The sequence below is a fragment of the Chenopodium album genome, chromosome 19 (assembly GCF_948465745.1).
Source record: "Chenopodium album chromosome 19, dcCheAlbu1.1, whole genome shotgun sequence".
In the NCBI taxonomy this organism is placed as follows: Eukaryota; Viridiplantae; Streptophyta; class Magnoliopsida; order Caryophyllales; family Amaranthaceae; genus Chenopodium; species Chenopodium album.
This window is the reverse complement of record NC_137852.1, coordinates 16,689,867-16,710,604: the sequence shown is the minus strand read 5'-3', so window position 1 is coordinate 16,710,604 and position 20,738 is coordinate 16,689,867. Positions and strand designations below refer to the sequence as shown.

Here is a 20,738-nt window from a genome sequence, read left to right as displayed (position 1 = left end):
TGACAAGTTGTTAATTGCGTTGAGATGATCCACGAAATAAACCGTTGAGCCACTCTTACTCGTAGATTCTCTCTCTCCTTCTTGCCAATCTCGATAGTATCTCACAACATCCTAAATTATGTCAACTACCTCTTCTTCCGTCCTATTCATTATAGGACCACCGGCTCCTCCGTCTAGGCATGACTTGCCTTGAGCACTCTCTTTGGTACTCCTTGTACCACTTGATAGGTTGGAATCCCATGATGTGGACACTCTCTTTGGTACTCCTTGTACCTCTCCCATGCTTCATAGAGATTCTCATTAGGTCTTTGCTTGAATCCTTGGATCAATGCTCTAGCCTCCGCCATCTTCTTTTGGGGGTAAAAGCGAGACAAGAAAGCTCTAGTGACATCCTACCATGTTCTAAGCGAATTGGGCTTAACCTCTTTATCCAACAACTCTAAAGCACGACCAATAAGAGAAAAGGGAAACAACTTTAGCCGAATGAACTCTTGAGAAATGCCGTTCACCTTTATGGTATTACAATACTTCTCAAATTCCTTTAGGTGATTCAATGGGCTCTCACTCTTGGCTCCACTAAATTTCCTCCGTTCTATCAAAGTAATCATGGCCGGTCTTATCTCAAAATCGTTCGCCGGTGTTGTAGGTGGAGCAATTCCACTCTCAAACCTATAAGCACTAGGAAATTCCTTCAAAGCTACTCTTGGAATCTCTCCCATGCCTTGCTCTTGCTCTTCTTCCTCAAACTCTTCTTCACTTGAGGAACTTTGGCTCAAAGATCGATTGGCTATCCTTCTTCGTGAAAGAGTTCTTTCAATTTCCGGATCCAAAGGAACTAAGGGCCTATCTCGAGTCCTACTATACATACAAAACCTCAAAAGAAATTGTTAGTAACACGGCTACAAGTGTAGCCTAAAAGAAAGAAATAAAATCTTTTTGTGTTTTTGAAATAGATGGAATAGACTCAATAACAATACACAATCACGACACCATTCCCCGGCAACGGCGCCATTTTGACGAGTGGAGAAACGTAAGTCATTATCTACCCTTCCCAAAGGTCAAACAAAATTAGTAAACACTTAACCAACCCTATACTAGTATTAGGTAAGTCAAGGGTCGAACCCAAAGGAATGGTGGGCTATTGCCTATTGTCTATGGTCAAGCTATTCCGAAGTCTATAGGTAGGGTTGTGAATTCTAAACTAGGACAAATATGGCAAATTAACTAGAAGAAATCAAATGTAATAAGCACTAGGGCTAGGATGCTGATAAGTGTCATTTATGTCGCTATTTTTAGGAGTTTTCTAGTTAGTTTTTCATAGTTTTTCTATCTTTTTACTTGGTTTTAATAACGTTTTACTACATTTGTCATGTTTATGTGTGAAATGTCGTTATTGCTCAATTTTGGATTTGCTTGCATATTTTGGTGGCTTATGACATTATATTAAACTTTATTGGTTTACTCTTATGTTTAGGAACACTTGGATAAGTTCATTGCTCAAGATTGAAGAAATATAAAACATAAAAGAACAAGTAATGAAGAAATGTGCACTTGATTTGCAAAGATCATACTTCAAACGCCTATATCTTTTGATCTACAAAACATTTTGGGTCGATTCCAATTGTAGATGAAAGCATATCTTGAGAGCTTTCCAACGACAGGTCACATGCTCAATTCTGATGTAAAACGTGGGAGATATGCTCATTTGAAGTTGAGCAGTTTGCCCAGTCCGCAGCCAGGAGCGCCCGCTCCTCAAGGCCGCACGCCCGCTCCTCACAGGGTGTGCAATTTTGAAGTTTGGCAGAAAGTTTGGAGCGCCCGCTCCTGAGGGGGTGCACGCCCGCTCCTCTACGCGCTGCTCGACTTTTTGCGGAGCTTCCTAGGCAATTTAGTAAGGGCTATAAATAGATTTTTTGCTCATTTTAGAGGGGGGAATTCATATTTTCAGTAGTTTTAGGTTAGTTTTAGGTTTTTAGAGAGAGAAACTCTCAAATTTTGGAGAGAGAAAGTGAGAGAAACAATGGTTTTCATGGATTTTGGATAATCAAAGGAGGAATTTGATGATTTGAAGATCTCCATTTTATATCAATGAGCATTTCTTACTCTTTTCTCTCTTTATGCTTTATTAATTGCTTTGTTAATCATGTTTTAGTAGATTTCATTCTACTAGGTGTTGAGTGAAGCTTTGGTATGGTAAATTCTAATTCACAATCCCTTGTCAAACTAGAACTAACATGCAATTAAGTTTGCTATCTTGGGAGATCAAGCTTTGGTATGTATTTGATTGCATTTTGGGTAAATTTCTTCTATGCACCTAGTCAATGAGGGATCTAGGCTAGGAATTTGAGAGATTGCTCTTGAGTGTAATTAATTCTCATTTTAATTCTTTCTTTGCATGATTGATTATCAAATCGATTCCCATTAACTTGTTAATTGTTCAAAGTGGATCTTTGCCCCTAGTAGACTATATAATATCTTGATCTTTATATGTGTGTTAGTGTAGTTGTAGTGTCCACTATCCATAAACCGACTTCGGCATAGCTTAAGCATTAGATCGAGAACAATCCAACATTACCGTTCCTTGTGGTTCGACTCCGAACTTACCACTAGACTTGTTTAGGGGTTAGTTTAGGATTATAATAAATTTTTTTTGGCCGTGAGGAGGTTAGTCGACAACCTAATTTCCCCGCGCTCAGATGCACATGCATTCATAATGGAATTGACTAATTGGGAGGTCAAATTGGCTAAGTCAAACAATATGAGGGAATATCAATCATGCAACCAATAGAGCATATCAAGCTATTCTCCTAGAGCTCTAACTAGCATCAACTACGATAAATTCTAGCTAGAAAACATCAAAAGACACCTCAATCGTGTAAATGCAAGCCACAAATCAATGGTCCGTATCAATGTGAACTTACAATGCAATCTAGTGCAACAATCAAAGTTGGCCAATCTTCAATCAATCACACACATGAACATGATCATCAACCAAATTTAATCACATAATCAACTCCATTAATTATCCCCAATTAGCACTAATCTATTACTTATATATGCTTCACCATTGCCCTAGCAAGTAATCTACTCACTAGTTATGGTAATTAAGATCAAAACAAAACTGATCAACACATTCATCATGATCATATCAAGCAATCTAAAATCATTACAAAAATCAATCAAACTTCAATCAAATTTCCATCAAACTAAAACAACTAAACAAGCATAAAGAAAACAAATGAAATCAACTAAGATCAAACTATAGATTGAATTAAAGAAGAGTAATCCTTACAATAGTTGATCAAAGATCAATGGAAATGAAGAAATCTTGAATCATCAACAATCAACCATGAATTTCTCTTTCTAAAACCTAGAGTTTCTCTCTCTAAAATATGATCTCTAATTCTTCTCTAATGATTATCTAAAAAAAACATTCTTTCCCTAAGAAAATAGAAGGAAAATACTATATATAGGAAAGATGCAAAAGAAGAGATGGTTAGATCGTCCAAAAGAAAACCTCGGGAGGTGCGGCCGCACGGAAAAGGGTACGGAACAGGGACCCAGGCAGGTGCGGCCGCACCAGTCTGATGTGCGGCCGCACCACCCAGGTGCGCGGCCGCACCCTACACGTGCGCGGTCGCACCTGGCAGCAGAACAACTTTCCCTTCTTCGTCCTAGCTCATCCTCGTGCGCTCGTCTTGGTGATGATGATGAACACTAAGGTAGGCAGCCTTGAAATGGATATTTTGGTGGGTTTGTGACAAAGATGATGCCCCCATTGCATACGTGCACCGATCTCTTGACTTGCTCCTTGCGTTCCTTCAAACTTGAAGCTCCAAAAGGCGAACACGAGGCATCTAATTTGATGAGAAATGTGAGAGGAAAGCTCAAGAATCCTTGGAAACACGATCATAACCTAAAAACAAACGAAAACAAACAAATAAAAGGGAAAAAGAACAAATAAATACAGAAATGCACAAAACAAGGAAACTAACTACGGAAAGCACAAACTAACGAAATAAAGAACAAAACTAAGAAAAACTAAGGAAAAGAGCTATAAAATAGAATGAAAATCATCCTAAAAGAGATCAAATGAGTGCCATAAATGGCACTCATCAATTACCTTCCTAATAGGGGTAGTCATTGGGGGTGGGGTTGTTAGGGTCGTAGGGGCCCCAATGGTTAACCAGACCCTCTTGAGGAGGGTGGTAAGGGTAGTTAACATAGGGCGTTTGAATGCCCGCTTGCACAAGATTATCATAATTCATCCTTCCGTAGTAACCCCGTTGTTCAATGGAAGCTTGGTTTTCTCGACGGATATCATCGAGGGTACTATGGAGGGCATTCAAATCAAAGGGAGGAATGGAAGAAGAAAAAGATGCCTCACCTCCCCCGCTAAAGGGGGGGACGAATTGCTCCGGGTGGTGGACCGGTGGAGGTTGAGGAATTACACCCCGGGCTCGAGTTCTTCTCATTTTATCGGGGATGTGCTGCTGGGGTATCTTCCATTTGAGAGGGGTGGAGTGGTCCACCGTAGTGAGGGAGGGGTCCGGAAGAACAAACCATTCAATCTCTCTATCCACCAAGAGGATGAACTTGCGCTTAGTGTAGTTGATGAAGCGGTTGTGACGGAGGGCACTAATGGAGAGAGCATAGGGAGGAAACTCGTCGGTGAGTTCTTCTCGGGATTGGTGCACAAATGGGAGCAATTCTATTTGATCCTTGTATGCTCCATTCTTCAAAGAGAGGGCAATAAGAGTGATCATGCCCCCCATAAATATCTCGTCACCAAGACGGTTGTCTCTAGTATCCAAAAGCCGTTGGATGAAGGTGGATGAGAATTGAAACTTGAGGCGTTGAGGGTTATCGGCCAAGAAGAGGCAAGCTACCTCATCCTTTACCATGGAGCCAAGGTTTGCCTTGAAGAACACGACATATTGGAGAAGCCGAACAAAGTACCTCAAGGCTATATGGATGTGTTAGTTTGTAACCTATCCTTGTTGGTGATGCTGAAGGAGTTATGTCTTCGTCGTGTGCAATTACTAGATATATAATTGGATCAAATTATGAAGATAATTAAGTCCGGAAATTTGGGTCGTCGTTTTGCCATAGCTAGAGGTACTTACGATCTTTGGACTAGTAAAATAGGCCAAAGCCCAATTGGACGGATCCTATAAGGTCACACAAAGGGGCTAGATCGAGCATTAGAGGACGAGGCCCATCATGGGCCTCATCACTCTAGGTGGCTGGCCATATGGGGCTTTAAGAAGCTATTGGGCTTCGTGCACTAGTCTAATTATAATGAGATTATAAATAGACTAGGTGCCTAGGTTTGCAAGTAAGAAGTTTACTAATCATTTAGATCAAACCCTAATTAGCAAACACGAAACCAAACCCCTCTCATACTCCCTCTCTCACGTCACTCTCCTCCTCCCGGCGCCGGTGGTGTCTCGTGGTGGTGGTGGTTCGTGCGGTGGTCGGTTGTCCGAAAAGGTGGTGATCGCGGTTTTCCTCAATCACTTGACCAATCTAGTATTGGTGGACGGCTCGTTCGAATCTCGTGGACTAAGTAGAGGAGCAACACTTGGGGCTCTATTCTCTCCCTGATTTGCCTGTCGAATAGCTTCGTGGAATTCACGCTTCAAAGGTATGATTATGTGTCTTGTGTATTATGCATGCGATCCTTGGATTAGGTACTTTATTGAATATGATTCATATATGTTATTTTCGCTGCGTAGTACCTATAAACTCCTACAGTGGTATCAGTTAGCCTCTTGCATGAACGCGCTAGATCATAATAATACGATTATTTGATGTCCACATTAATTTTATAATCAATTAAGAGGGAGAAATTAATTTAATGATGGTTCGATTATTATATTTAATATGATTAAACTTTTGGAATCGATTAAATGTGATTTAATTATGCTCAAATAGCCATAAAGAGGACCGAATTTATGCCCTAATATGTTCGAATTTTTCAAACCCCTAACCCTAATTTCGAATTTTTCGAAAATCCTAGCCCTAAAATATGATTTTTGTGCTTGATTTTGATTTAATTCGATTTGTTCTTTGTTTCATAATTTTTATTGAATTGATTTTTGCATAAAAATGTTTTATGTATGATCATAGATTTAATTTTAAAAGTTATAATAAAATTGGGATTAATTTTATGATGAACCCTAATTTTAAAGTTGAATGTGATTTAATTTTAATCTTATGGACTAATTTAATTTAATTAGGATAAATGTTATTTTAATTAAATTGAAAACACAAAAAAAATATATATATATATATTTTGGTCGGCAACCGCGGTTGGGTGGTGCAGCCACGGCGGCTGCTGACTAGGTGGCGGTCCAAGAGGGAGGGGAAGGGAGGGCGGCGGTCTAAGGTGGCTGTGGGCAGCAGCGTGCAACCGTTGCACGGCTGCTGCCGCGGCTGCCACCGCTGGTGCTGCTGCTGCCTTGCGCGGCAGTGGCTGCTGCAAAGCAGCCAGCCACCGTGGCTAGCCTTGGCTGGCCATGCACGGTGGCCTGCAGCCCAGCAAAAGCAGCTGCCACGCTGCTGTCCTTTGCGGCAGTGGCTGCTGTCATGGCAGCCAGCCACCGTGGCTAGCTTCGGCTAGCCAACCACGGTGGCCGGCGTTGGTGGTTGCATAATTTCAAAAAAAAAAAAATATTCTGTTTTGAAAAATTATTTCAGGATAATTGCGAATTATTTTGGGATAAAATCGGTTTTATTTTGGATAAGTTAAAATATTTTCAAAATATGATCTTTTATTTTAAAAGATAAAGTTGGTTTTATTTGGATAAAATCGTTTATTTTAGGATAAAATCAAATATTCAAAAGTTGTTATTTGATATTATCCATATTTAAGTTGTTAAATTGGTAATTATCCTAAATTAAAGTGGTTAATTATGGATAAGATTGAATAGGATATTCTGAGCATATTCCAAAAGGATAATAATTGATTTAAATAATGTGATTATCCCATAATTAGATTAGGATGTAATTGATTTTAAAATTATTTGATTGGCTAGTAATTAGGATAAAATCTCCTAAATTAGTTAGGATAATCATGGAAGATTAAATATCATTTTATCTTTCTAGATTAAAATATGATTCGATTCTATCTCATGACTAAATTAAATATATGATATTTTATGAACCGTCATGAATAATATATGATATTATCTAATTATGATTAAATATATAAGATATTTTAGGAAATGCGTTGTCTTTATTATGATCATTCGATGTTATAGTTTAGACAAGCATGTTGAGTGATTTATTATATGACACTTTTCTAATATATGATATTATGTTGCTATATATAGACTAGTATGGCCCATAGATTCTTAAATACGATCTGCATATCGTGATGTATTTTTGTAATCTAAATACGGTCTGCGTACCGTTGAGTATTTTTTATAACTTTTATTTAATGTAAATAGAATAGTTATTTAAATGGTGTTAGCCCAAAAGAAGCCCATGAAGTGAGGCCCAAAGGAGCAAGGTGGATGAAGATCCATGATGATTTAAGTGGGAGCATTTTTCATTTCTAGTTTTCTTAGGACTAAGGGGCCATACTACGTCATGTTTATTTTATTGCATTAGTAGATTATGCATGTTTAGGTTTATTTATGTTGATTGATGATGCACTAGAGTTCACTAAATAATCACAACATAATAAATCTAGATCCCAGTAATATTGAGGCAGCTTTTCCAATTAAAAACCCGATGAAACCTTTGACATTTATGATGGGTCATGCCAAAGCTAGGCATCATATTTTTCATTGGGGAGTGGGGGTAGGACAAATTCTACACTTTTAATTGGTTATACTCAACAAGGTTACCTAAAGATAAAGTTTAGAACCTTGAAGCTAAGGGTAATAATTAAACATGTGATGGTTAATTATTCAACCAAGAGTTACAAGAGTTGTAATCAGTAAAGAGTTTACTCACCTTGAAAATGTAATGGTTGATGGTAGGGCCAAAGTCCGGTTAATTATTGCACGAATAAAGGGTCTTGGAATCACTTAAAATTCAATTGGGGTCATTTAATTATTGAATAAAGTGTTTTAAAGTTACCAAATGAATGTGTTTTGTGGTACTTTAATTTATTAAACATAATTATTAAACTTTGCCTTATTTTGACATAGATGGATAGCCGTTATCATAATGACAGCAACGTTTACAATTTGCGACCATTCCTTGAGAAGGATAGGTTGACAGGGGAAAACTTTTCCAACTGGGAAAGAATGCTAAGGCTTGTTCTGAAATCTGAAGGTAAGGAGGATGTCATTGATAACCCATTACCAGGACCTCTACCAGAAAATCCAACTGCGGCAGAGCTCAAGAAGCACAAGGAAGCTCATGATAGAGCTATGCCTATCACTTGCTTAATGATTGCTACCATGGAACCTAGTCTTCAAAAGCGTTTTGAGGACCAGGATGCCTACTCAATCATGGAAGAGCTCAAAGTTTTGTTTAAGAAACAAGCTAGAGTTGAAAGGTATGAGCTTCATCGTGAGAATATGGATTGTAGAATGGAGAAGGGTGCCACAGTTCATGATCATGTTTTCAAAATGATCGGCCTAATTCAAAGTATGGATAAACTGGGTACCCAATAAGTGATGATTTGGCAACAGACATCATTCTCCACTCACTTCCAGAAAGTTTCAACCAGTTTATCATGAACTTTAACATAACTGCGAATGCAAAGACTATGAATCAATTGCATGCAATGCTGGTTAGTGCTGAGAAACAAATCCCTAAGGAACCTAAGAAGGAAGTTCTTATGATTCAAAAGGGAAAGGGGTTCAAGAAGAAGGGGCAAAAGGCTAGTGCCAAGAGCAAGGGCAAGCAAGTTGCCAAGGCTCCTGAAAAGCCTAAGGCGAATCCAAAACCCAAAGCTGCAAGTGAGAGTGAATGGTTTTACTGCAAGAAGAAAGGGCATTGGAAACGCAATTGCCAGAAATACCTTGATTTCCTCAAGAAGAAGAATGGAGCATCAACCTCAGGTATTATGTTATAAACATTTTAACTTTCACTAAGGTATGTGATACCAAGTTGCAGAGCTTAACATTGTGATGTTGCGCAGGAACTGCAAACAAGTGAAGCTAGCATGGTGATGGAGCTTGAAGGTGCACTAGGAGTATTTAAGTGGCCAGAGATAGCTTCATAGTTTTATTTTCTGATTAGTTTATCATGACATTTAGAACAATTTCCAGTTTTTGATGAGACAATATTTCGGTTTTCTTCTTTTGAATACTGATTTGGTTTTACTTGGCTTGGAATAATGTTGATCCATGACCAAGGTAATAAATTGTTTTCATTTTGCTAGATATGAGTTAATTTTATTTATGACATTGATATAAGTAGATCACAAAAGTATATTTAGATGATTCAAAGCAAACTTACTTAGTAAGGTTGGGTCACATAAACCATTTGCACATCCAAAGTTATGGATGGACTCTTACTCTTTTATGATTATGAATCACTTGAGAATTAGAAGTCATGCTTGATAAGGTAAAATGACCAAGTTACCTTTTAGTTAAAAGGGTAAAAGAGCTAAAATGACCTTTTTGAACACAAACATATGATGTGTGTTTGGGGTATTTTCACCCATGACAAGTGGACCAATGAGGAGGTGCCACATGTCAGAGGCTGGCAGGTCACCCTTGACCAATCCCCAGCTGACACGTGGCCTCTCCAGATACTCTCTTAGAATTGCGGCCTTCAAGGGCCCAATTTCCCAAAAATCCGCTATTTGGCGGCGCAGCCCATCAGTTCTAGGTTAAAATATCCTAGGAAGGGGCACTTTTCCCAAGGACCCTATAAATAGGGAGATATTCCCCCAAAATGGGGGACATTCAAAAATTCACAATCATTTATTGCACCCTACTTTCTCTCTCATCAGAGAACTCCTGAGCTTGGAATCCAAGCAGATCCCCACCTTAAATTCCGCACTTTTCACTCTCCTTCAAGTTACTAACTTGAGCGTTGGAGGCGGAGCACCACCCAAACGGTGTCTTCGTTCATTTTGCAGGTACAAAAGCTAGCAGGACCAGTCTTCGAGTTGTAACTCTCCCAAGGGACAAAAACACCCAAAACATTTGGCGCCGTCTGTGGGGAGAGTACCTCAAGATGGTTCAAAATTCTGTACCAATTCTCAATTCTACCTCTCTGCGTTCGGGTACTCAGACGGGTAACCCGGAAGACTTGCAACCGGTTATTCAGCCGGAAGGGTTTGAAATCCCTCAACCTCAGCCTCAGCCAGAGGTATTCACTGAGGAGGAGGATGAAGAAGAAGACATTGATGTGGAGACCTACATATCTAAAGATGGTTCTCTCATCTCTAAATCCATCCGTTCCAAAGACCAGCTGGAACGAAATCTGGATCAGGCGGGCCCAAGCTGCCGGCCCACTGGGAGGTCAGACGGGGAAACCTGGAAGACCAAAGGAGAAGCTCCAGTCACCCGGAACGAGCTCATGAAATTCATGAACTCCTTCAAGGGTGAAATCAAGGAAATGATCAACAACAAGGCAGGCTCTTCCAAGAGTCAGCCGGCTAAAAGGACTCCCAATGATAGGAAGAAGAAGAAGCCGGTCAAGGACAGGCAGCCAACTCCTCATCCAAAGGAGAAGGCAGCCGCAAAACTTGACTGGTCTAAGATTCTGATGCCCCGGCGACCCCAGCCGGAGGCCAAAAAGACATCTACCTTCGATGCTAGAGAAGTCATCAATCGAAGGAGGCAGCAGCAGTCTGAGTCAGCTTCTACCTCAAGCTTTCCAGACAGCTTCAAGGAAGCTTCTGCAAGGAACTCTATGTCCTTGCATGAGAGTCGGACAGGCGGTAAATCCGTCAACACCGAACCTCAGCTGATGATAGGGTCTATGCCATACGCACCCCAGGCGCAGTATGGGCAGTATGGCCTCCAGTTCATGCAGCCACCTCCATTCGGAGGTCAGGTGGCATATACTAATGTCCAGCCATTGGACTGGCAGCTCCGGCTGATGAGGCTAGGAGAACAGTCGTCTGCCTTTGCAGCCAATATAACCGAGGCGGCTCAGCCGGCCAAGGTTAAAAACATTTTGGTTGGTGCTTATGATGGCACCACCAATCCTAAAGATCACCTGATGGCATACACCAACCTAATGTGTTTACAAGGTTGGGACGATGCCACCTGGTGTCGTTGTTTTCCGGCTACATTGAAGGGCATTGCCCAGCAATGGTTTGGAAACTTGCCAGCCGGATCTGTTGACTGCTTCAAGAAGCTAGCTTTCTTGTTTGCCACCAACTTCTCAATGAACATCCCTGCTAAGAAAACAAGTTTAGACTTGAGCACCATTAAGCAGGGAGAGAGAGAAGGGCTACGCTCATATGTTAGGCGGTTCAACCTAGTCAGAATTCAGATCCAGGGGCTGTCTGACGAGGTAGCATTTACAGACTTTTTCAAGGGTCTGAGAGACGGGTCGACTTTTAAGTTCGACCTTGTCAGAAAAGGGGCATTTACGCTACAGGCGGCCCTGAGGGAGGCGGAAAGCTATATACAAGCAACCGACCTCTGTATGCCTGGTAGCCAGTCAGACTCCAAGAAGTCTGACAAACAAAAAGAGAGCCGGTCTGCTCAGCCGGCAAAGAAAAAAGAAGAGAGCAAGAAAAGAAAAGAAGTCTGGGCGGTCAGTGATTCTGAGCAGCCGTCCCAGAAGAAGAAGAAAGAGTTTAAACCGTACGTTCCCCGGTACGAGTTTAACAAAGATTGTAACTCCATCCTCATGGAGGTAAAGGACCGGCTGTCCATTGAGAAGCCGAATCCAATGAAGAGTTCCGTCCAGTCTCGGAACAAGAACAAATATTACCAATTCCATGAGGAGGTTGGCCATGACACCAACGACTGCTTCAGTTTACAGCGGACGTTGGACCGTCTGGCTGACAAAGGGCATCTGAAGTCCTATATTTCTAAGTCCCCAGCCGGGGCAAAGAAGAAGAACAAGGGTCAGTCCTCTAAGGCTACCCCCCAACCTGCTAGTAGTTCGGAAACCGACAGGGATCCGGTCTTCAGCATAGCAGGCGGATTTTCTTGTGGTGGCCCTACCATCCGGGGCACCAAAAGCCATCTTCAAAAGAAGGAGAAGGATGATGAGGAGCAGGCGTCTGCCAGCTCCACTTTTCCGGATGTCCTCATTACTGAGAAGGACCGGGGCAGCGTCCGCCGCCCGCATGACGACCCGGTTGTTATTGAATGCAAGGTCGCCAACCAGTTAGTTGGGCGCATCCTTATCGACGACACCGGCAGCTCGTCAGACATAATCAGCCTCCGGTGCTTGCAGAAGCTGAAATACAACTCCAGCAGCATGCATCCAGTCACCCACCCCTTGGTTGGTTTTGGGGGTGGGATGGTCTATCCAGCCGGTAGAATTGACCTACCCATCCGGCTGGGTGAGAAGGGCCAGGGACGACATATTGTCGTCAGATTCTTGGTCGTTGAGGAGTTGACTGCCTACAACATCATTCTTGGGAGGCCAACCCTCAACGAAGCCAAGGCTGTAATCATCCCTTCTCTCATGCTCATTAAGTATGAGAGGGATGATGGTTTTGTTGGTTCCCTGAACGGGGATCAGAAGACGGCCAGGGAGTGTTACCTCTCAGCCGTCAAGGATACTGTGGCCGCAGACGGCCAACGGAAGGAACCAATAGACCTTGACAACGTCAAGGATGTTCCTTCACCTCCACCAGCAGCCGGAAAAAAGAGAAAAGCTGCAGAGCTGGCGGTGGTGAAGAAGGAAAGGAAATAGCAATCACTGACCGGTGAACGGTCAGAGGAGCTCCGTCCCCAACCGGCTGGTGAAAGTAGTGATCTTGTTCTGGACGACAGCCGTCCAGAGCGAACTGTTAAGGTTGGGACGGTTGCTAATGCTGTTCTGGGTGCAGACTTGCACCTTCTGCTGAAAGAATTCAAAGATGTGTTTGCCTTTGAAGTGGAAGAGATGCCATGCATCAGCCCGGATCTCGCTGTCCATAAACTTGTCGTGGACCCCAAAAAGAAGCCCATCCGGACAACTGCTAAGGGGTCAGCCGGTGAAATCCCATTTCTCATGGTTTACGGTGCTGAAGCCGTCTTGCCCATCGAGCACTATGAGCCGACTCTCAGAGTCATGCTATATGATGAAGAGGCAAACTGGGAGGTAATGCGCCTAGCATTGGACTCACTTCCAGAGCGCAGGGGCAATGCCGCCTTGCGTCATGAGATTTACCGTCTGAGAATGACAAGAGCCTACAACAAGAGAGTACACAGGCGCCCTTTGAAAGTGGACGACCTTGTGTTACGGAAAATGGAGGCAACCGGTAGGGCCAATGAGCTTGGAAAGCTAACTCCTAATTGGGAAGGCCCCTACCGGATTTATGAAGAAGTAAGAGACGGCACCTATCGCCTGGAAACCCCAGACGGCAGGCGCCTGCCTAGAACTTGGAACGTAGATAATTTGAAAAAATACTACTTCTGAGATTTTGTAATAATTTTTGTAAACAAGAAGTACATTAATGAGAAGTTGCTTTTTGTTTTCACTTTTGATTGTCTTATACCCCGCCTGAATTCCAGACGGGTCACATGTTTGTTTCTCTGAGTTTGATACTTGGAAACTTAATTAACGTCTGATTGACGAGAGGCCAAAGGCCAGATAATTAAGCTAAGCACAAAAACGTTTAGTGGCTACACAGCCGGTCTCAAACAAGACCAGAGGCCAATGGCCAGACGGCTGATTTTCCCATAAATTCGCCTGTCCCTACATGGACTAAGGCGTCCGGCGACACCCCTCCGGGTGCAATCGTCGCAGAGAGAAGCCAACTTGCTTACTCTACGTACCAATGCAGGCGGCAACAATTGGACGGCTGAATCAGCCATTCATAGTCGTCTGCCTAAACAGCTTAAGGAATGATTAAGGTTGGGAACCCGGATGTCCACGGGCATCAGTCGGTGACCGACTACATTTCTTACTTAGCGTTTTTCGCATTTAAATTGTACACATCCTCGTTTGGGGCAAAAGAGTTGTGCAATGGCTATATGAACTTCACCTAGACGGACAACACCGTCTAGGTAGAAGCGGAAATGCCTGTAAATGTACGGCTGTGCACTTGGTTTGTGGCAATCACTACTGTGATTGATTAACTTACAAACGTATCATGCTCTTTGCAGCATCAGACGTTCCCAAGTCAATCAACCAGCTCCATTTGAAACCAACCACACAGCCGTCCAGGGGCTGATGAGTGACATTTTTAGCACTCATTTGGTTCCTTTTTGGATGATTTTTATTTCATTTTATCTCTCTTTTCTTTAGTTTTCCTTAGTTTTATTCTTGTTTTCTTCATTTTATGCTTTTTGTAGTTAGTTTCTATTTTTCATGTCTTTTTCTAGTTTATTTGTTATTTTTCTCTTTTACTTGTTTTTTTTATCTTTTGCTTGTAGGTGGTAATTGATTGTCCAAGAACTCCCGAGTTTCCTCTCTACGAGTTTTCATTGCTTTTATGCCTAAAGAAGGTGCAAGAAGTTCCAAGTCAAAGGTGGATCCAAGGGGCGAGCTTCAAGGCTTTGTTTATGCCTTATTCATGGCTTTTATTCTTCAAGAAATTCAAGAAAGTTTCTGCCCACTTTGTCCTCCATCATCATCATCCTGGATGCGTGCACCACTTGAGCTAGGACGAAGAGAAGAAGGGGAGGAAACCAAGCTATGTGCGGCCGCACATTGGTCGTGTGCGGCCGCACACCAGGTGCGTGCGGGCGCACATTCCTGGGTGTGTCCCGTGCGCGCCTTTCTCCCTCCTCCGAGCGCCCGCACTTACGAGGGTCTATTTTTGGGCGTCATTACCGACCTCTCCTTTATATATATAGTTATTTCTACCTATTTTTAGTGAGTAGTTTTTAGTTTTTAGATTGAATTGGATAGTTAGTTTTTGGGAGAATTTTAGAGAGAGAAACTCAAGAACTAGAGAGAGAAACTCATGATTTTTGGTGATTGCTCAAGGATTCCTCATTGTATTTGATCTTTGGATCAAAGTTTTGTAAGGATCTTCTTCTTGATTTCAATACAAGTTTGATTTTAGTTGATTTCATTAGTTTTTCATGTTATTGATGATTGATTTGGTTATTGATTGAATTTTGATTGATTTTGATTGATTGTTGGTTTAATCTTTGATTTCAATTATGTTGATGATGAAATTGATGCTTCTAGTAGTTTTGATCTTTATTCCTATGGCTAGTGAGTAGTTTCCTAGCTAGGGAAATGGTGAAGCATGTATGAATGATGGAATAGTGTAATTTGGGGATAATTGATGGAGTTGATGATATGATTAAATTTGGTTGATATTTCATGTGCATGTGTGTGATTAATTGAGGTTTGGCCATCTTTGATTAATACACTAGATTGCATTGTAAGCTTGCTATGATACGGACCATTGATTAGTAAACTTGCAATTTCACGATTGAGGTGCTTTGTGACGTTCCCTAGGTAGTGTTTAGCGTAGTTGACGCTAGTTAGACCTCTAGGTGAACCATCTTAGTATGCTCTTTTGGATACATGATGATTTTCCTTCATATCGCTTGACTTAGTTGGTTTAACCTCCCAAATTACCGTTTCCATTATGATTGCATGTGGATCCATTGCCCTAGTGTCTTAGATTGATTTCATATAAGTTTTGCATTACCTAGTTTAGCCTAAGTTCTACCTCAAACCCCTTCTTGACTTCGAAATAGCTTGATTTAGGCATCGTGCATTTGATATCCATTCCCTTGGGTTCGACCTTGACTTACCGCTACGCTAAATAGGGGTTAGTTAAGTTACAAATTTTGTTTGATAGGGTAGGGTGGTAGCCCAACGACCTACCGTTCTCCTTCCCATCAGGGGCAAGGACTGCCGCGTACTTTTGATAAGTTAGGCTAAATTCGCCGGATGCTTTCAATAAGTTAGGCAAAAATTGAAAGACAAAATGAAATGAAAAGAAATGAAAAAGATAAGGGGCAAGTTTCACTTACCTCCGCCAGCTGCCCTAGAATCTGGTCGAAGTCGACCTCGTGGCGGTTGGGTATGGAGTTCTTCTCCGACTGGGTGAGAGTTCTCACCATCCGTTTGCCAAACCTCGCCAGGTCCGGGGCAGAAGTAGCATCTGCAGCATAAGAAGGACTTGGTGAGAGACTAGCAACATATTTGGCATTCATTCTTTGCCGGCTACTCACAGAACCCCCGGAAGGGTCAGTCATAGTCTTGACGCGCATAAAGTCAAGCGGCCTAGGAATTTCAATCTTACCTCTGGAGTCGACCCTCGCCGGCTCCTCTCCTGCGGCTGCAGCACCACCTGCAGTCTTGGATGGCTCGCCATCCTTCGATGCTTCATGAGCATCCGGCTTTTTCCTTGACTTCTTTGAGTTTTCACTCAGAGTTGCCATGGCTTCAGGTCCCTTACCCCCGGTTGTAGGAAAACCTTTGGCGTTAACGCCAGAGGACGTTGAGGTGGCCTTCCTCCCGGTTTTAGCAGCCGGCTTTTGAAGGTTCTCATCCCCAGGTCTTTTCAAGACCTTTGTCACTGAACGGGGAAGAATGCCAGTTGAAGCCTGTAAAAACGCAAGGAAAACATAAGTCATCCGGAATCAGAAGAATTTGGAAAATTTCAAGGAAAGTTGGAGTTATCTTACCCCTCCTTTTTTGGCCTCTTTGGCCTCGATGGTGGCCTTCTTGGCCAAGATGGTTTCCTTGCGGAGCTGAGCTGCAGATTTTTGAGGGGTATGAGCCGGATCGACCATTTTCCTTGCCTCCTCTGCAGAGAAACATAAAAGTGTTAGAACAAGAACAAGTTCAAAGCAATAAAATCTAAATTACAGACGGAAGACCGCCGGGTGGGTAAGTGTATCTACCCTTTGGAAACATAGGGCTCAACCCGCAGGCGGACAATAATCTCTCATCCGCAAAGAAATCCAGGTGGGGGATCCAGTTTCTTGGAACAACTATGTGAGTCCCATCCCCCAAGGGCTCAGTTGTTGTCTTGAAAAACTCCGGCTCCATTATTTGCTCCCGGGCTTTGACAGTAAGGGCTGGGCGTACGCACTTTTGACCCACCAAAGCCGGCTCCTTGTTGTAGCGCCGGAGAATTCTGTTTATTCTTACTTGAGGGGAGGAGACCAAGTACCATTTGTCTTTCCAGCCCCCCCACTTGGACACCTTGTCCAGCGTCATCAGGTACTCCGGGAGCGTGGAAATAGTGTACCACGCTCCATATCTTCCTGGGGCACTTTTGAGATAGTGCATGTGGGCGAAGGAGGTGAAGCTGGGCTCAATGTCCCGGAGCTCGCAGGCGGCGATATAGCTCAAGATGTTGACCCAAGAGTTAGGCGTTAATTTCCATACTCCCAGGTCATATCCCTTCAGGATCTTCCAGATGCCTCTGTGAAGGGGGAAGCGGAGGCCGGCTTCTATTACCGCCTCATAGCAGACGAAATAATTGTCTGCATTGTCAATATCATCCCCCAGGCTAGAACAGCATGAGCCGGAGGGACGATGATGTCCCAGTATTCCCCAAAGGGGTGTTGTTGTTTGAAAGCCTCAAAGCCGCTTTCAAGAAGGGCCCTGTCTCCAGGCTTCATCCGGGTCTTAGTAGGATCCGGGTTCGCTTCTTTCTTTGCTGTTTGGCGATAAGCCTCAGCAAGGTTCTCCCCCTCAGCCCCGGATCCTTCCTGCTCCTCAGCCGCTTCTTCAGCTGAGTTATTTTGGTCTGGGGAGGAGGCGGTCTCCTCACTGTCTCCCCTTGAGTCGCTGTTGCTGGAGGTAGACGGGGTGTCCTCAGCTGAGTTACTTTGCTCAGCCGCCTCGTAGTCTTCCTCCCTCATAACTTCACTTGCGGGCACTTCCCTAGTGCGCCGCCTGCTGGGCTTGGTAGCCGTTTGCTTAGTTCTGGCCATTGTGTCCTGCACAGACACAGAGAGGGAAGAAGCCGGAGATGAGCAAAGCACTCCAGAAACTCCAGACAAGGCACCCCCGGTTCTAGACTCAGCCGTCCCTGGTGACCGGATGAGCGTCCTAGGCAGTGCCGTGTGTGCAAATGGAGAGTTCATTTTATTTTTGAAAAATTAATGTATACAACCGGAATTCGATGTATATAGGCTCAAGAAAAAGAAAAGAAAAAGAAGGAAGCTTAGAGAAGGAAACGGATAGTTACCTTGCTTTGGGTTCTGAAAAATCTGAAAACAACAAAAGCAACCGGTGACCGGGTGACTTCGAAAGAGCACACGGAAATCTTGAGTTGGCTTAAACGCAACCGGGATCAGAGCACTTCTCTCTAAAAAAAATTCTCTTTCTCTCTCTAGAAAAGTCAAGATTTGTAAAAGTGAAGAGGAGAGAGGGGGGGGGGGGGGGGGGTTAAATCCCTATTTATAGGGGGTGAAACGGCACGAATCCCCGTCATCACTGTAAAAAAATAGCCGTTTTTTACTGTTCACCCTTCGTGGCTTGACACGTGTCACAGGCACCACGTGGCCTGCCACGTGGCACCTATGAGGGGCAAATGTTTGGGGTATTTTCACCCATGACAAGTGGACCAATGAGGAGGTGCCACGTGTTAGAGGCTGGCAGGTCACCCTTGACCAATCCCCAGCTGACACGTGGCCTCTCCAGATACTCTCTTAGAATTGCGGCCTTCAAGGGCCCAATTTCCCAAAAATCCGCTATTTGGCGGCGCAGCCCATCAGTTCTAGGTTAAAATATCCTAGGAAGGGGCACTTTTCCCAAGGACCCTATAAATAGGGAGATATTCCCCCAAAATGGGGGACATTCAGAAATTCACAATCATTTATTGCACCCTACTTTCTCTCTCATCAGAGAACTCCTGAGCTTGGAATCCAAGCAGATCCGCACCTTAAATTCCGCACTTTTCACTCTCCTTCAAGTTACTAACTTGAGCGTTGGAGGCGGAGCACCACCCAAACGGTGCCTTCGTTGATTTTGCAGGTACATAAGCCAGCAGGACCAGGCTTCGAGTTGTAACTCTCCCAAGGGACAAAAACACCCAAAACAATGTGAGTGTACCATAAATTCAAAATTAGCAAGAGATTTAACTATTTCATTGCTCTTATTAACGATTTAAGTAAATATGTCGATAATTACTTAATGAAATAATAGCTGGAATCATTGAAATGTTCAAAACTCCAAAATGAAATGTAAAATCAAGTTTGAGATAAACAATTTAGCGCCACAACATGATTGTTGTGATAAATATTTAACTCAAAACAAATGATCATCTAAAGGAATTGTTGAATTTGTTCACAATCCAGGAACATTACAATTAAAATGTATAAAGTAGGAATCAAACTTTGCTTGCCATGGTTCGATCCAAGATTTAATGATTTACAAATATCGTTTTGAGGATATGCATTAGAACAACAACAATTGCGAATATACTAAACAACAACTTAACCAAAGCAGTAGAAAGATGTCATAAGAGTTATGGATTGGAAATGTTCCAAAGTAATCTTTTCTAAATAGGATTGAGGGAATATGAAATCTATGTAAAATGTTTACAAAGATGACATAATAGTCCCTAAATCAGAAGTATTATTCCTACAATCGCGTAAAAACAAAATGTTTGTTGCTCGCGATAGTGTCTTTATAGAAAGAAATGTCTTCCTACAAAGCCAAGTGGGAGTAAAGTTAGATCTCGATGAGATTCGAGACGAGCAACAAAGGGATGTAGATAACACTACATTAGAGACGAATGCGCATGAAATCAGCTAATTTGATAAAACATGTGTCGAAGCAAGCTAATTCAAGTAGCGAGACTTCTATCGTCCTACTAGAATGAAAGACTTCAAAGGGTTGAAGAGAATAATTCTGTTGTCGCTCATATATATCGTAGGTTTCTTAGGATCAAAACAAACAGTTTGTTGGAATTCTAGTAAAAGGTGGATTCTAAAATTTTCCTATTGGAATGGTTGGAATCCATACCTACAAGCAAGCTTTGGACAAGTGCCAACTCAGGAAGTGGCTTACAGCCAAGAAATCCAGAATGGACTCCATGTCTGTAAAGATGTGCTAGTCCATGATAGTCTTACAAATAGGGTCAAACCTATTAGTCATGTAAGCCTATTCGGATTATTTCTAGTTATGGAAATCAAAATCACCTTCATGAAATGTTCTTGATGGATGGCATGTATATGATACAACCTAAGAGTTTTGAAATCCATGAATTCCTATAAAGTTTTGCAAACTTCAAAAATTCATTTATGGATTGAAGTGAGCATTAGGGAGTTGGAATATTCATTAGGAAATCAAACAGTTTGATTACCTTGGAAGAATGAAAAGGAATCTTGTAGAGACAAGAAGTTTAGTGGGAGCAATTGGTCTTCTTAGTCTAGTATGTAGTTGACATACATTTCATATGAAATGATATATCAATGCTTGAATAAGTCAAGCAATGGTTAGAAAGATTGTTTATATATGGGAGACTTAGGAGATGTTGAGTACATATTGGGAATCAAAATCCACAAAGTGAATCTTGAAGGATGACTGGACCTAATCAAGAGACTTATGTTGATAAGGTTCTTCACAAGTTCAAGATGCAAGGTTCTAAGAGAGGATCTCTTCCCATGTCTCATGGTTTTACACTCAGTAAAAACTCAGTGCCTTAAAAGCTAGTAGAGTTAGGTTGTAAAGGTAGCGTACCTAATGCTTCTGCAAAAGGCCATTACATGTGCCAT

General features: G+C 42.3%; 1 non-coding gene across 1 annotated transcript; it reads left to right on the top strand.

Moving 5' to 3' along the window:
* Positions 1 to 234: 234 nt before the first annotated feature.
* On the top strand, positions 235 to 340 carry LOC145596225 (small nucleolar RNA R71). The gene has a single exon (XR_014103094.1). It is a non-coding gene; the product is annotated as a small nucleolar RNA R71 (small nucleolar RNA).
* The last annotated feature ends 20,398 nt before the right edge of the window (positions 341 to 20,738 follow it).